Source organism: Monodelphis domestica, chromosome 3 (assembly GCF_027887165.1).
Source record: "Monodelphis domestica isolate mMonDom1 chromosome 3, mMonDom1.pri, whole genome shotgun sequence".
In the NCBI taxonomy this organism is placed as follows: Eukaryota; Metazoa; Chordata; class Mammalia; order Didelphimorphia; family Didelphidae; genus Monodelphis; species Monodelphis domestica.
The window spans coordinates 7,098,333-7,116,661 of record NC_077229.1 but is presented as its reverse complement, the minus strand read 5'-3'; the positions used below and the strand labels follow the sequence as shown (position 1 = coordinate 7,116,661).

The 18,329-nt window shown below is 40.7% G+C and overlaps 1 long non-coding RNA gene across 1 annotated transcript; it reads left to right on the top strand.

The window, feature by feature from the left end:
* Positions 1-1,057: 1,057 nt before the first annotated feature.
* Positions 1,058-11,839, top strand: LOC107652150 (uncharacterized). Its single transcript, XR_001629616.2, has 3 exons — positions 1,058-1,257; positions 3,561-3,624; positions 7,185-11,839. It is a non-coding gene; the product is annotated as an uncharacterized LOC107652150 (long non-coding RNA).
* Positions 11,840-18,329: the final 6,490 nt, after the last annotated feature.

Genomic DNA, 18,329 nt, shown 5'->3' with positions numbered 1-18,329 from the left:
GATAAAAGCCCCCTTTTCTGTTCCCGAGGGAAGCCGTTTGGGGGTGTCCTGGTGGGAGAGAGAAACCTCCACACGGACAAGTTACGACCGTCACGGCCTCAGCGATGCTGTAACGGGAAAACGCTTCCGAGAGTTCCAGCCCGACTTGTTCGTCTGATCAGTCCTTGGACAGGCCTGAAAACCTGACCGGACTAAGAAGTGGGAACTTCAGGCTCTTCCCAAAGGCTGGACACGTTAGAGGACACTCGGCGTGCTGGGAAAGCCCAAGGAGGACAGGAGGAGGAGGCAGAACCAGATGCAGAGGATGGGAAGGTGGAGCCACACTGGGGGGATCCCTGTGACCTGAGTCACTTCTGAGCCCCCCAAGTGGAGCCTCCCTCTGTCTGCCGTCCCTCTCTCGTCCCCCCCCCCCCCCCTGCTTAGGCCCAGCCAGCGCTCCGCACTCTGTGCCCCCCCAATGAAGCCACAATTGTACTCCTCGGAGGGGAAAGTGAGGCAAAGGCTGAGGGAGGGCCTTGGCCAGGCTCCCCCTGCTGGGCAGTGACTGAGGCGACATCTGAGCCCGGTTCTTGGGCTTCCAGGCTCGGGAGGGGGCCGCAGTCAGTGGAGATGCAGAGAGAGCCCTGGAGGAGCGGAACCTGTGGGAGCGGGGCTGGGCCTGGGCCCTGGACTGCCCGCCGCTAACCTCTGCCTCAGTTTCAGCACTACATCCCCAGGCTCTGGTGAGCAGAGATCCATGGAATGATCAGTCAGTCAATCAATAGACACTTATTAGGCACCTGCTGTGTGCCGGACCCCCTCCTGGCGCAGTTTGTAGTCTAAGGAATAATCAGCCGGCTGAGCCGGAAGGGGAAATGGGGGGAGGGGGAGAAGGCTGTAGCCCCCCAGGGTGGTAACAATTCCTTTGGCCCCTCCCCCACCAAGCCTCTAAACCCGGGAGCTCAGGCAGGTGGACTCCATTTCCCAGAATGCCGAGGATCTGACATCACGCAAATCTTGTCCCTGCCTCTTGTGGCACCCCAAGGCATTCTGGGAATCGCTTCTGGGCCCTCCCAGCTCCAGGAAGGATCCCAGTTGGGCTTCTGGAACTTTTCCTGGGGAGGTGGGGGCGGGGTGGAGTCTAGGCACAGGCGCTGCGGAACTTCCCACCCCCGTCAGTTAAGACTTTCTGCTCCAGAGCTCCTTCCAGAATCCTCAGCTTAGGAGGGTGTGTGTGCGCATGTGCAAAAGAGAGCCCAGGCAGGAGCCCCAGGAAGGGTAAGTGTTGGGGGGGGAGGGGAGGTCTCAGTGTCTGTCTCCCAGTCTGTTAGAGGACCAAAGAAAAGACAAACAGGGAAGTGCCCGACTCAGGCCCAGTCTGCACCCGGAGCCGTGGCGGGGCTTTGCCCTTCCCCAGGAGATACAGAAAGCACCGCCAGCCCCGGGGCCAGGAGGCCCCTGGGGGTGTGTGTGCAGTGACCGGATGGGGGAGGGGCTGGGAGCCCCTCTGAGCCCTCCCCCTCTCCCCTCCCCCCAGGCGCACACAGAGGAAGGCTCCCCCCCTGGGGCTGCTACCCCCCCCAAGCACCCCAGGGTGGCCCCGCAGAGAGCCCGCAGCCAGAGGAATGGCCCCTGGGACCCCGAGGCCCTTCTCCCAATGAGTGCAGCCCCTCCCCAGGCCAGGCTGGAATCCAGAAGAACTCAGCTGTCTTTGCCAGACTTCCAGGGGCGCCGTCACTGCTTGTGCTCAGGGGTTGCTCCAGGGTCCTCCCTGGATGCCCCCCATCCACCGTGTTCTGGGGTTTCCTGGCCTTGGTAGCCCCTGCCTGGATGAGCCACCCAGGTGCCACCAGTCAGGCCCAGGCGCTGCCATCCCTTCCTCCTCCCCCCCCCCAGCGGGGATGATTGGGTGTCCCCCAGCTCCATGGATGACCCAGGACAGGCTCTGCCCCTGCCCTCCAGGCCCCCGGCTTGGGGATGTCAGTCAGGCCTGCCAGGGGGGCTTTGGAAGAAGTTTGGGGGAGATCAGGTGAGGCACAGCCTGGAAAAGGAGCATTTTTAGCCCAAGGCAAGGGCTGGGCACTGCGGGCAGAGCTGGAAGGTCCGTTGAGAAGGGATCCAGCCAGGCTCCTTCCTCCAGGCCAGAGGACAGGCCATGGGGCTGCTTCCTGGGTGTGAAGATTGGATTTGGCTCTCCCCTGATTGTAACACTGAAGCTCTTCCTTGACTGTGAAGATTGAATTGTAATGCTCTATTTGTTGATTTAGTCCCAGAAGTGTAAGCACAGAACTTGCCCCATGTTAGATCTGATCCCCAAAGCTATAAATCTCCCACTTAATCAGGAGGTAGGAGGTCTGTGACCCACGTGGGCGATTGTGGGTAACAAATCAGAATCGACTAACTGCCTTCTGGGCAGTCCTAGAGAGGAGTGTCAGCTGTGATTGGTAGGTGGGGAATTAGGGGAAGTGATACCAGAAAAGAGGTCCTTGAAAGGAAGAGAGGAGGTCCTTCTGGGAGTTTGAAAGAGACACACTTGGAGAGGAGCCTCCTGTAAGAAGCAGTTCTATCGAGGCTGAGTCTGGTAAAGAATCTGCTGATTGAACTGACACGTGGTGAGTGTAAAGGCTTACTTTCTTCCTTGGCCTTTCTGGAGGCTTCAGCTTCTGGGAAAGGCCCATAGTCTTGAGATTCCTTTCCCCTGGATGGGACCTTAGAATTGCTACCTGGCTCAGAGGAAGCCAGAGATCTCTCTCTCTCTCTCCCCTTTTCTCTCTTCCTTAATATCTTCCCTCTATTGTAAAATAAACTACCATAAATTCCATTCTGACCTTAGTAATTCATTTTTGGGATTTAGAAATTAAATCCCTGGAGACCAATTAAATATATTCAGTCCAACCATAAATTTAACATGGGTCATGTAACATGCCAGGCATGAAAGTATGATTGATGTAATAATATTGTATTACCAGGCCTCTTGATAGTGTATGATTTATGAGCTAAGCTCTTGACTTAACCATGCTGCCTTTGTTCAGGGAAAACTCATTAACATTTAGCACGGAGCCTAACTCATTTGCAAAACGCAGGTTGAAGTTATCATGCCTAGAAGTTGTCATCATTACCATTTCAACCAATGTGAATCAACTATGCTTTGTTACGTACTCATTGATTGCCTCTCAATCCACAATAAATGCTGGGGTGAGGCTCGATGCCTTTTCTCTTGTTTCCTGCAAGCTTGGGAGCTCTCCCTGCTGTCTCTCTTTATCTTTCCCAGCTCCACTCTCGGCCAAGTGCTTTCTATCTCGGAATTCTTACTTCAATGTGTTCTGTTATTTCTCATAGTTTCCTTTAATTATTTTTCTAAGGAAAATATTATCGGGGCCATCGCCGCTCCCCATATATATTTTAATTTGTGTTTGTCTCTGGATTTATCACCCATTTTCTCCGACTCCTTTCTCCTTCTCAAGCCCAAACCCATTAAGGAAAAACTTTATGTAGCAGCTGCTGATTGGACTGTTATATTTGGCACCCTGGCGTGGGAAAATAATTTTTTATAGGCGCTATTATTTCATGTGTGAACACAGCTTGAGAAGAATTGGTGGACAGAGTTTGGAGCCAGAGCGATGGAACTGTCAGGTGGCCTCTGAGGTAAGCCATCACTCATTCAGAAAATGGGTCACTCTTCAGCCTCTCATGCTTGCGGTTTTAATTAAAAAGAGAGGTATTAAGATCTCAGAGGCTAAGATCAGAGCATTGCTTACAAGTTAATTGGATCACGTGGAACATTGTACAAATGGCATTAAATAAAAAGCCATTTCAGTATTCCAATGATATGGTAGAAAAAGCTTTACAAATTCAAGAGGATGCTATTTCCTCGAAGGCATTTAGCTCTCTTCAGCCACCTTCATCTTTTGATGCTTCTTTTCAAATGTATCCTGCTCCTCCCCCCAGACCTCTGCTACCAGAGGTGACCAAAAGGGTATCAGTGAGGCTGCAGACAACCCCTGCTAAAAAAAAAAAGGAGCAGAATTTTTAGCTTGTGCTATAATACTCAAAACTCTTAAGGCTCTCAGCACTATAGCGCTAATTAAGTATATCAGTCAGCAATTTCTTACACCAGATAATTGGAAATTAAGAAAAATATTACCTACAATTGAGAGCAAATGGACTCTAATTAATATGCTGCATTAAATATGGAGGATTAACTTATTTCTCAGTTTCTACCCCCAAACTTTTACTAACACTACTAACAATGTAATTAACTGAATTCCTCTTTGCTCTTATCTCATCCATGCCCCTCCCCCTCCCCCACTTCCCACTGTCAGCTTACTGCAGGAGCAGACCAGACTATCTTTACCTCCTTTCCTCCCCACTCCTTAATTTCAAACTCTGCCTCCACGAATACTTAATGTGGTATTAAGATCATTTTAAATTTGTAGAAGAAAGCAGATAGAACTGCTTCTCAAACAGAAATTAGAGATAATTCTGAAAGTGCAGACAAATTTAGTTCAGACTAAGGGTGTTGAACTCCTAACTCTTAAAGAAATTCAAAGCAAGGTAATTCAGCATGATAATGAAGCTCTTTTAACTAAAGACTACTGAGCTAGATAAGGCCAGCAAATTCTAAGGCCAGATCATTGGTATCAATAGAATCTAAGTTTATTTCAAGAGATTTCTTAAGTTAAAAATTGCTTATTTCAAAATTTATGCAAGGAACAAGCTAAAAATCATAATGGAATATATGTACCCATTATCTATCAGGAATTATCTGGCACAGGTAAATTTTGAAGGCTTAATAGGCAATTGTTATATGCAGAACAAGCCTTTACCTTTAGTCCTAAGGAATTTGAATGCAATTCAATTTGAAAGGAAGACCACGTGTTTGCTTTGCCTCAAGCAAAGCTGGATACTTCAAAGGATCAGGTCAATTTTCAGCAAAGATAGTTTCTTAAAATTTTTCTACTAAGACCACAGGCCTAAGAAAAATTGGTAAATCGATGAAGTAATCCTGAGTTACTTTAAAATTCAGAAAAGGCTAGTTTAAAAAAAAAAGACATTTTTCTCTCAAGCAGATAGCCGAGGCAATAAACTTTGCTCTTCTTAGAAGAACTCTGCACGATCTTAGCATATCAAAATCTGGGAGATATCAAGATCTGGGAGACGGAAGCACTCCCAAAGAATCCAGACACAGTATTGTATAAAAGCAAAAGAATAAAAAATCTAAATTTAAAAGTGCTTTGCTAAAGGATTAAGTTACTATGAAGTCAAATTTACAGTTATATAGCTCAAACTTATATTGGACATGGCAAAATTATAAAGAAATATCTGATTATATTTCTTTATAGGGAAAGTCAAAATCTTTATCTGATATTTGTCATATACCACAGAATATTTGGACAAGAGATATTTTATCTGTAATAAAACTTTAATCTAAATTCTAGTATAACTGTAGGTTAAGTACCAAGGTGCAAAAAAGAATTTTTCAAGGCTTTTAGTTAGAGGTGAAGCCACATGGACTGTTGCAACCATGTGACTTACTGCTAAACCTATTTAGATCTTTAAAGGAAAGCCACTCCAGCAGATTGATAAATTGATCCTGCCACGTGGATGGCAGGACACCTTCACCTCAGGTTAAAAGTTTTTATCACAAGTCCTGGAATTAGTCAAAAGGAAAGTTAATACTAAGTACAATTGTTTAAACGACAAGCATAAATTGGTATATACTTTAGATAAATTTCTAAAATAGCCAGATTTCAAGTATGTAGGAACAATTATTTTTTAAACAGGACATAAGGTCAGCAAGGATAGAAATTATTAGATATTGTTTAAAAAGCCTGAATGAAATTCAGAAACTTTATATAAGGCATATTAATGCAACTTTATCCAAAAAGCAAATTATTTGTAATTATTCATTCTCAAAATGATGTAGCATCAATTTATAAAGATGAGGCACACTCTCATTATTGCATGACATCAGAGTAGACACAGGGTTGGATGGATTCAAATTGTTAACCAGTAGTTGATTATTAAGGTTATTAATTAATTGGTTAACCAGTAAAGTGATTTATTTGTGGTTTAGAATTGGCAGTACTACTACTTATTCAAATTACAAATATTGGTCCTGATTATTATATTAATCTAAGACCAATGACAAGAATACAAATTCAACTGTTACTTGTACAATATCTATTTTGGCAATTGAATTTTGCAAAGTTTGTAGGTAAAATTGATTATTCTATTCCCAGTACCAAAATCTTTTCAATTATGAATTTAGATGTGATAGTTTAAAAATAATAACATCATTGCACCTTGTTCATAATGCTGTGCATACTTTCTCTGCATTAAGCCAGGAAAAAGCAGAAACTCTATATCAGACAGTACTGTAATATTGATGCATGCACAGTATAGTTTTTGCAGAAAGCAGAGTTGCATGCAGGTAGACGCATGCTTAAGATCATAGCACAAACTTGTAAAATCATATGTGATGCATTATATGTTGTTTTTATGATTATTGGTTTAAAAGGTGAATATTAAACATCAGTGTATGCTATCTTGCAAAGTCAAAGTGAAAACTTTAATAACACACAGTACAGGGACATGAACTCCCTTGAGCTAACTATGCGGGTATTTCAAAAGTAAAAGGCCTAGAGGCCACTGCTTTTTAGCAGGCAGATCATTAGCACTTGCTACTGTATCAGACTGCCAGAGCTATTGTACCTCAATATTCTATACAAACAAGTGAAGTTACTTGGCAGTGCAAAATTTTGTGGAATATATCATGTCACTCATTCATTTCAAAGAGGTATCTGCAGAATTTTAAGAACTACACAATGTGGACTAAGGGATGCATTACAATATGCTCTGGTTGTAAAAATTGAAAACTAATATGTGATTGGAGATAGTTACTACCCTGATGTATGAGATTAAGCTCAAAATGAAGTAGTATGCAAAGTTAGTGCACATCTTGTAAATGATCTTGCACATTTGACTATTCCAAAACAGTTTTGGAATAACAATGCTTTTACCAGCAATAGATAGGCTGAATTGGATAAATCATGGCTTAAATGCAAGCAATTGCAGAAAGGGCTCAGGAATTTATAAGCCCCAAAATTCAAAAACAAGAAGCATATATTTTCAGTTACTTTATAACTTAATAAGACCCATTAAGGCTTTCATTTGGGGTTGAGATTTTCTTTCTATTTTCTCAGATACCAGAAATCCATGGAGGAAAAACAAAGGCATCCAGCAGAAAGGAAGTCGGCCCAGAAAGAGGACAATACAGATGTCTGTCTGGCACCATCGACAGCACGGCACAGAGGCCAGACTCCAGAAAAAACAGCAGATGAACTAGAAAGGCAAAACCACTGCCTTATAGGCAGGTCTATTGCAACATCCGCACAACTTAACTTTTACTGAGAGACAGTTGACCTACGGAAGAATAACATTAATTTGCTTACAGATATTCTATTCTAACAGTATATGGGTATTTGTTGTAAGATCAAGGTTTATCATATACCTGAAAATTTCAAATGGTATTTGTACAATATGTAACTTGCAATTATTTTATTGGAATTGTTCCATTTTACCCAAATTTGATTAAATAACAAATTTTGCAATTGGGAATGTTATGACAGTACATTGGATACTGTTCAATTGCAGCGGAAATTGTTTCTATTATCCAAAATGTATGCATGATAATTGTCTTATATGGTTTATTTTATATTTGCAAGAAGAAAGTATGTCTTTATTAGAATCAGATTTATTTAAAAGTCAATTTTGTTGGAAATGGCATTTAAACTTTTAAAAGGAAAAAGGGTGGTAATGGTATTCCTAACCATCTATCTCTCCTACATCCCAGAGGGATATAGGCTAATCCTATGCAATAATAGTTTGAATGTAATGATAAGGATTACATTGTATGATATACCTGGATTGGGTTGAATATTACCAGGAAATTAAGACTATAAGGGACCCAACAGGATGATAACATTGGGTCGAGGGTTTGTTTGTATTTCTACAGATAGTGAAAACATCTGGTCACCCACAAAACACATCATACCATATGACACAAGACCAGGAAGAGAAGCAGAGGAACAACATTGTTGACATCAGTTAGCTGCACACCAGCCACACTCCAGACACACTGGAAGAAACCATCACTGGTGACTACAAACACACCAAAGACTGACATTACACTGCTTTTAATGACATTTACTATTATTCTACTGATGGACACTTGTCATGCTGACATCTATTGGTCTATTATACCTAAACCAATATCAAGAATGTTAACATGTATGGGCTAAGCCCCACTTGTGTATGTTAATGACACCAGATAGATCCCACACTCCAAAGACTTTACCATGGGATCAAAAGGGAATAGCTACAGTTGTTCAGACACTACTGTATACCTTTCGTTTTATATGTCGAAGCTATATACTGTCAAAAGGAATTTATTTTGTATGCATTGTAAAATTCCTACTTGTATTGTAAGAAATGCTGCTATTAACCATTGTATAGGCATTGGTATGACTCTAAAAAGAGGAGATAGAATTTTTCATCCACAGCATATACCTAGTAACCCTGACAACAGAAAATTATGTTTAAAGCAGGAGACACTGAACAGGAATTTATAATGGACAGATGGTCCTGATCTAACTCTTAAAAAAGGATGAGATGTCTGGCAAAATGCACTTTGAAATTTTTAATTAGGAACCTAAGTTTTTGAAAATGGTCATCTACATATATGTATATAGATTATGTTCCTGACAATGCCTATGTAGACATTATGTACTAACCACCATTGGTGTGGTTACATGTTAATACCATTTTTGATCATTACTCCTGAAACCCCATCTTTTTGGGTGATATCTTTATGGGAACTCTTTAATGCTCTCTCCCACAAGCCCCAGAGTTCAGGCAGGCCGCTGGATTTGGGGTCTATCATCTTCCCCTTCTAATACTGGAAGATGTTCTGGTTTGTGGGAAGTCTAGCCTCAGTGGTAAACTGAGTACTCAAGGTTGGACAACCTCTGTGGACGCACAGTTGTTGTCCTTCCTCTGTAGAATAGGCTATTCTACACCTACATGGGACAGAGGCAAAGTATACACCGAGTTTCCCCTTTTGGAATATATATTTAAAAATTGGATAAAATTGGCACTAATAAGCTTGTAGAAAAAGCACATTGGATGTTTTACATGTACAAGGAATTAAGTTGCATCAAATTCTATATGAGCAAGAAGCTGTAGAAATTGCTTCTACATGAAAAGAAACTTAGGCTTCTATTAACCCAAAAATTGGTTTAGTAGAGTGAATTTTTCATACATTGGCAATGTTATATTCTAGGTTATTATATTGAATGGTTCTTTTATACAGAAGTAGAGATTTAAATAAGGCTGATATAAGAAATATGCAGCAAGAAGTTGCAATGTCACTTCATTATCGTCATTCTTGTTATTTAAACAACAAATCAGAATGTAATGTTTATGGGAATTTTGGTACTTGTTAAGAATTTGCACTAATTGTTGTATTTATATTTGTGTAAAAATTTTACAGTGTCAATCTTGGTCAACATAGGTTAGTAGTAGTAGTAGCCTCTCGGTAACCGAGGATGACGATTTTCATTGTGCTTTTTCATCTATGGTGTATAGATGAGTGTGCACAAAGACACTTGTGTGTGAAGGAGATTTAAGTGGAAAAGTCGTTGCACAGAGACAGTCCCACTCTCGGCATAGGAAACCTGGGTCCAATGGCACGAAAAATCATTACACCTGGAGACTTCCTCAGCTGCATTGGATGGCCGTGTTGTCCTTTGTGCTCCAACACATATATAGGGATAATTGGCATTAAAATATCAGCGTCTGGAAAATCAAAGGTTTTGTTCTTTGATTCCAAGGCACCTCCCCCCCCCCCCCCAGGTGCATGGGTAATTTTCCGAATTCTCCACACTGATGGGGATTTTCACCCTGGGTCTAGCGTGGACAAGCTCCATTTTTATATATTGTGGTTGAGTATTTTGTTGTGTATATTCATTTGTCTCAGTTTGAGAACTGTCATTATTTTGATTAGTATTACGATTCCTGTGGTTATTATAGTATTTCTATCAGTCCTAAAGTTGTAATTTCTGTGATCATTATTATAGTCATTTCTATAGTTATTATTTCTAAAGTTGTTATTTTTTCCCATAGCCAGTTTTCACAGACCATCATTACATATTCTCTTTTTCCACAGTAAAGGCAGTTTATTGATTTATCTATGGATTCCTGCAAAGGGGGTATAGTCTCTCCCTGATTTTTCAGTTTTCTTTTTAATATTTTAATTTCTTTCTCTAAGTCTTCCACTGACTTAGGCCCTCCCCCCCCATCTTTTTGTATGGCCTTTATAAACATAGACTGCTACTCTCCTCAATTCTTTGAGGTCCATAGAGTCCCAGTTTGGGCAGCTTGTTTTAAAGTAGTCTTTTCCTACTGAACAACAATGCTTAATGAATTGTCTACGTAGTTGTCTAATGTCCCTTTCTCTGGATTGTTCAAAGTCCATATATATGTTGCCCACAACAATAAGTCTGCCCATAAACTGGGAGGGAGTCTCATCTATTTCTTGTTTGGTTGCATTGACACTAATGGAGAATTCGATTGTACCACAGTGTATCAGTCTCTGTGTACAATGTTCTCCTGGTTCTGCTCCTTTCGCTCGGCATCAATTCCTGGAGGTTGTTCCAGTCTCCATGAAATTCCTCCACTTTATTATTCCTTTTAGCACAATAGTATTCCATCACCAACATATACCATAATTTGTTCAGCCATTCCCCGATTGAAGGGCATCCCCTCATTTTCCAATTTTTGGCCTCCACAAAGAGCGCTGCTATAAATATTCTTGTACAAGTCTTTTTCCTTATTATCTCTTTGGGGTACAAACCCAGCAGTGCTATAGCTGGATCAAAGGGCAGACAGTCTTTTAGCGCCCTTTGGGCATAGTTCCAAATTGCCCTCCAGAATGGTTGGATCAATTCACAACTCCACCAGCAATGAATTAGTGTCCCAACTTTGCCACATCCCCTCCAGCATTCATTACTTTCCATAGCTGTCATGTTAGCCAATCTGCTAGGTGTGAGGTGATACCTCAGAGTTGTTTTGATTTGCATCTCTCTGATTATAAGAGATGTAGAACACTTCTTCATGTGCTTATTAATAGTCTTGATTTCTTTGGCTGAGAACTGCCTGTTCGTGTCCCTTGTCCATTTATCAATTGGAGAATGGCTTGATTTTTTGTACAATTGATTTAGCTCTTTATAAATTTGAGTAATTAGACCTTTGTCAGAGGTTTTTGTTATGAAGATTGTTTCCCAATTTGTTGCTTCCCTTCTAATTTTAGTTACATTGGATTTGTTTGTACAAAACCTTTTTAATTTGATGTAATCAAAATTGTTTATTTTACATTTTGTAACTCTTTCTAAGTCTTGCTTGGTTTTAAAATCTTTCCCTTCCCAAAGGTCTGACATGTATACTATTCTGTGTTCACCTAATTTACTTATAGTTTCCTTCTTTATGTTCAAGTACTTCCCTTTCTATCCCCCTCCCTTCTTGTCCCTCCCTCCCTTATTTTCCCTGTAGTCTTTCTAAAATTAACCCCCGCCCTCTCACTCTCTTGTACTGCTTCCTTCCCCACCAGACCCTTCTACTCCCCTATAGGGCACAAATCTATTCTCTGCCCCCAATGAATTGGATTGTTTTTCCCTCTTTGAGTCAATTTAGTTGAGTATTTCCTGTCTCCAACCTCTTTACCCTTCCAGTGTATTGATGTTCTCCCCCCTCTCACCATGAGCTTCTTTATGACATATAAATTTACCCCCATTTATTTCTTTTCCCATTTCTTTTAATATTAACCTATTTTAAATTCTAGTTATATATATATATGTATATATATATGCATACTCATGTGTATGTATTTTTGCATGCATATATCTGTATACCTATTTATGTCTTGTCCTTTCACCCTATACAGTTTGTCACTGTTCCCTCTAAGTGTACTTCTTTTTGCTGCCCAGGTAATAACAACAGTTTTTAAGAGTTACCAATGACCTCTTTTCTTATAGGAATACATATCATTTTAACTTATTGAGTCTCTTAAACTTTGTTTTTCTTTTTCCCCCTCTTTTTTGATTACCTTTTGATGATTCTCTTGAGTTCTGTGCTTGGACATCAAATTTTCTGTTCAGGTCTGGTCTTTACGAATTCTTGAAATTCTTTTATTTTGTTGAATGACCATACTTTCCCCTGTAAGAATATAGTCAGTTTTGCTGGGTAGTTGATTATTGGTTGTAGACCTAGTTCCCTTGCTTCTGGAATATCATATTCCATGCCTTTCTTTTTTTCAGTGTGGATGCAGCCACATCCTGAGTTATCCTCACTATGGTCCCTTGGTATCTGAATGACTTCTTCTTGGCAGCTTGTAATATCTTTTCTTTGGTCTGATAGTTCTTGAATTTGGCTATAACATTCCTGGGTGTTGTCAGTTGGGGATTAAGTACAGGAGGTGATCTGTGGATTCTATCAATCTCCACTTTTCCCTCTTGTTCCAGGATATCGGGGCAGTTTTTCTGTAATTTTCTGTAATATAATGACTGGGCTTTTTCGTTTGTCATGGTCTTCTGGTAGGCCAATGATTCTTAAATTGTCTCTCCTTGAACAATTTTCTAAGTCCTCTGTTTTGTGAATGAGATGCTTCATATTTTCCTCAATTTTTTCATTCTTTTGGTTTTGTTTTATAGTGTCCTGCTGCCTTGTGAGGTCACTTGATTCTAGTTGTTGTATTCTGGTTCTTAAAGACTGGATTTCATCCTTAGTTTTTTGGTCGTCCTTTTCCTTTTGGTCTCATTTTCTTTGGAGGTCATCTTTCATCTTCTTCACCTCATCTTTCATCTGCTTTGCCTCATCTTTCATCTCCTTTGCCTCATTTTCCAGCTGGTTGATTTTGACTTTCATTTTCGTGTTTTAGTTCAAGTGCCTCTGTTTCCAGATGACTTATCTTAGTTTTTAAGTTCTTCTCCCAATTGTCTTCAGCCTCTCTTAATTGTGTTTTGAATTGCAGTTTGAGTTCTTCCAAAGCCTGTATCCAATTCGCTGGGATTTCTGATTTTTCCTTTGCTGATCCCTCCCCCTCTATTTCATTTGCTCTTTGCTCATTACCTGTGCAGAAGCTGTCTATTGTAATTTCTTTCTTCTTTTTCTGTTTGCTCGGGTTTACCCCTTCTTTTCTCCCTGTATTTGTCTGTGCTCTTGCTCCTCTGTCTTTTTTTTTTTTGTTTTGGGGCTGTCAGTCTCCCCTCTTGGAGCTTTGTCAGGTCTCTTGGTACAGTCTCTAGGGGAGGAATGTTAGCTTCCCTGTCCTCTGGAGGCTTTTGATCAGATTAAGTTCAACTGGGTTGGGCTGTATGTGCTTTGAGGCCGAAGACTCCTTGAAAGCTGGGCCGCCCAGGCTCTCTCCAGTTCTCTCCAGCTGCTTCTCCACTGTCCGCAAGGTTCCCCAGTGCCTTTGCCCACCTCCCTGAGCTCTGAGGAGTCCTGATGGGATTATGTTCAACTGGATTGGTCTGGATGTGCCCCGAGGCAATGGTGAGACTGGAGCCAGATGGAGGGGCCCAGCCATGGCCCTGGTCTCCCCCTGGCTTCCTCCTCGCTGTCCACGCTGGACACTCTGAGCCTGGTGCCCTGCTGCTCACAAGGTAGACCCTCCAAACCAGCACCTTTGCCCGCTCAGAGGTTCCTGCTGCTGCTGGGGGCTCAGCCCTCTGGGTTGGGGCGAGGGGTCCTGGGACCTTCTCTCTGCCTTCCCCTTTGACCCGAGTATTCTCGGATTCCAGCTTTTGGGGGGTGTACCTTTTGATTTGAGTCCAGAAGGAGGGTTCCCTGCCTCTGTCTTGTTTTTCAGTTTGAATTTTGGTGCCCTAGGAGCATTTAGTTTGTGATCGGTACGGAAGGGTTTTCTGAGGTCTGAACTTTTGCTGCTTGCTAAGCCGCCATCTTGACTCCGCCTCTCAAGTAAAACACTTTAGTTGATGCTAAGGTGCTTTTAAAAGAAATTATTTCTTTCTTTGGCCTGCTAGCACTTATTGATTCAGACAGGGGAAGTCATTTTACTGATTCTGTTCTAACTCAGATATATTTTTGTTTGGGGATAACCCCCAAATTTCATGTACCATATCATCCCCAGAGCTCAGGCCAAGTTGAAAGAATGAACAGAGAACTTAAAACTATGATTGTCAACTTATGCACTGAGACATATTTAAAATGGCTGAAATTCTCCCTCTGGCCCTATTTTATCTTAGAAGCAGGCCCAGGGGAGATCTACACACCTCACCATTTGAGATGTTTTTTGAACATCCACCTATACCAGCTAATCCTTTCTCCCCTGCATAAACATCACTATTAGGGGGACATACTTCTATTGCTTCCTATATACAGGAATTCCAGCACAAACTGTGTGAACTCCGTGAATCTGGAGCTGAAGTATAAGCAGTACCACTAGACTTTTCACTTCATGACCTGAACTCAGGATTCATGGTGTTTATAAAGAACTTCCAGCTCACTGGAGCAACTCAGCCTTCCTAGGAAGGGCCATTCCAAATATTGTTAACCACTCCAACATCTATAAAAATTGGAGAGAAGGACTCTTGGATTCATTGCTCACATGTAGAGAGAGCATCGTCTATTGAGACTTTTTGACTGTATCCTATTACATGCATTGGAGATAATAATCCATAGACAAGTGAATACTGTTTTGGGGAACACATCGAATTCTTGAACTTTATTTTATTATTGCTTTTCTTTTATTTTGATTAGAATATTTTATTTTTCCCTTTTCTCATTTCTTGTACTTAAGGTACATATAATCAATATTATTTTTTATTCTGCAGTAATATAATTTAAAATATATATATACTTGATGTAATATTGATGCATACCCAAAAGCTTTAGACTATGGAAATCTGCCATTTAATGATGAATGTTATGGGACTGCGATTAATGTTTGTGTCTGATTCTACAAAATGGGATCAAAAAAGGAGCTCAGACTTCATCTATATAGTGCCATAGAAACACAGAATTTTACCTGAATAGTTCCAAAAGAGCACACAGGTCAAAAAAAGAAACCATTCCATGTGGGATTGATGAATTTCTATGCTAACAGGAAAGGACTTGACCTTGTGTGAGACTCGAGGTTGTAATGCTTGACATATGTTAAGACATTGGACTCCTTGTATCCACACTCTTTGTGAAATATTCACAGACAAGTACCAAAGTTTGGCTTTCATCCTGACTCCCCCTATCCCTTAGAATGATGAAAAATCAGACCAGGGAATGACACTACCTATCACACACACAAAAATATCTAGTCCTTTTTCTGTCTTATAGTATGGCAACTTTCTATAGTCTTGACTGCAAATGTGTAAGTGAAATATTACTGCATTTTTTCCTATAGACTTGTGGGATAAAAATTACTTTAATTGGACCCTAATACAAGGGCCCATTATGAATTTATTCTTGTTTACTCAAAATTTTATATACATAATGTTGATATTTTGATTCTGATTTTGAATTTTTTCTTTCTCCCAAAAGTTTAACATTCTTCCATTTTTTTCTTTTATGTTTCTTGTTTTTTCCCTCTTCTTTTGATAATTGACTCATACACCCCCTTAACTCAACCATGCATCCTGAGCTGAACTGGGTGTTTCTCAACACCCTCTTGGGGGGGGGGGATTGTATTTTCATAAAAATCCAAGATTTAAAATTTTTGTTTAAAAAAAATCTTCAAGGTAAGAAGCTTACTAACTTCTAAAATCCAGAGGGTGAACTGTTTGCAGAAAGATGCCTGCAAAACCTACACTACATCAAGAAGATCCAAAATGAGCTTTGGGTTGTGGTTGATTGAACATTTATTTTGAATGTACACTCTTATGACAAAGGGGACTAGCCCTTCTATTACTATGCTTTCTAGTGTTTTCAGTAGGAATGAGGGTTGTATTTTGTCAAAGGCTTTTTCTGCATCTGTTGAGATAATTGTGTGATTTCTGTTGGTTTGATTATTGATATGGGCAATTATGTGCATGGTTTTCTTAATATTGATTGAACCATCCTTGCATTCCTGGTATAAACCCCACCTTATCATACTGAATAATCCTTGTGATCACTTGCTGAAGTCTTTTTGCTAGTATTCTATTTAAGATTTTTGCATCTATATTCATTAAGGAGATTGATCTGTAGTTTCCTTTCTTGGTTTTTGGTCAGCCTGGCTTTGGAACCAGTACCATATTTGTGTCATGAAAGGAATTTGGTAAAACTCCTTAAGAAAAACCCCCCAGGGCCAGATGGATTCAGAAGTGAATTCTATCAAGCATTCAAAGAATAACTAATTCCAATACTATACAAATTATTTGACAAAATAAGCAAAGGAATTTTACCCTTTCTACTTTTCACTACTTTTCTGTGTCTTACTAAAATGGTTGCTCCCACCTTCTGAATATCAATTTTGATCTTTCCTACTGAGTACCCAAAGTATGAGGCAGGCCCATTTTAAGAATTATTAATTCAACTATTCTGATCAAAGGAATAATAAAGTGGAGGAATTCCATGGGAACTGGAACAACCTCTAGGAATTGATGCAGAGTGAGAGGAGCAGAACCAGAACATTGTACACAGAGACTGATACACTGTGGTACAATCGAATGTAATGGACTTCTCCATTAGTGGCAATACAGTGATCCTGAACAACTTGGAGGAATGTACGAGAAAAACCACTATCCATATTCATGGGAAATTTCTACTGGGAGTAGAAACACTGAAGAAAAACAACTGCTTGAATACATGGATTGAGGGGATATGGTTGGGTATGTGATTCTAAATGAACATCCTAGTGCAAACATCAACAACATGGAAATAGATTCTGATCAAGGACACAAGTAATACCCAATAAAATTGCGTGTCAGCTGTGGAAAGGGTGGGTGGAGGGGAGGGAGGGAAATAATGTGATGATTGTAACCAATGAATAATGTTCTAAATTGACTAAATTAATTCAAATAAAAATATACAACCTAAAAAAAAGAATTATTAATTCATAGTGGCCTCTGATGGAGGCAGTATCATCAAACCTCTACCCAAGAGCTGAGGGTAGGGATATAGGCCACCTGAGCTGGTATAGGTGATGCGAGAAGGAAAAAGTATGACTCAGTGGTATGAAGTTCCCTGTGGCTTTTTGGATATGAATGAGTGTTGATAGCCAGTAGTTAGTTCTAGGAGAGAACCATGTTCCAGATTGCCTCAGATGATGCTCAGCATGAAGTAGAGAATGAGGCTCAAAGGAAAGGGGAGCAGACATCTAGTGCCTTCTGGGTTCCTGGCACAGACTTACCTGGGACCTGCACCCAAAGAGTTGGTTTCCAAAAGACAGTGATCTCAGCTCCCAAGGGTCATCCCACTCTGGGTGGGTCTTCCCACACCTAAGAGCCCCATTCTGCCCAGCCTCTGAAGCCCCAGGACGGGCCCTTTCCTCTAATAGTACCCTGGGTCAGGACCTCAAGATTCTGTCTGCCTCTACTTGCCAAGCCCTGCCCTTCATAAGGAATTCCCCAACCCCCTTTCCAGACATTGTATTCTTCACTCTGATGTGGGCTCATAGCCCACTATGGGGTGGTACATATCACTGAGGGGTAGTGAGGAAAGGGACCCTCAGACTCTGAAATCTGGCATTTCTCACTAGTTAAAACTGGTTAAACATCAACTACAAAACCTGTAGTTTCAGCCTCAGTCAAACATGAATTGCAGATAGTCATTACCAAATCTGTGTACAGGATCTGTATAATTGTATTTGATCTTTTATGTGTGTGAAACCCTGTCCTGTTTTATGATTATAGTATTAGCCTTCATGATTTTTTTAATAACACATTACTTCTGAGTTCAGTTAAATAACATAGTTTACTTTATAAAAAAATTATAAACATTAGCTAAGAAAATTAGTTTTGGGTGCTATCAAATCTTGTTTAGATTCTGACCATAAGCCTATAACCCACTAGTTTCCATAAATCCTAACATACCCCTCTTGGGTGTATAACAAGATGGTCAGACAAAAAAAAGGAAGGATGGTCTTGTTTGAAGAAAAGTCACACAGGAGGTGGATGGCTACTCTAGTTTTCATATATCAGTTAACCAAAACTGCAGACTCCTATTATTCCACCACAATCACCAGTAAAAACACCACAAACAAGTACTGCAAAGTTACCACCCAGTGATCAATTTTGCACTTACCAGATTAATCAGCACTTGTGTCATTAAGATGTCCATATTAACGATTTTGTATCCAT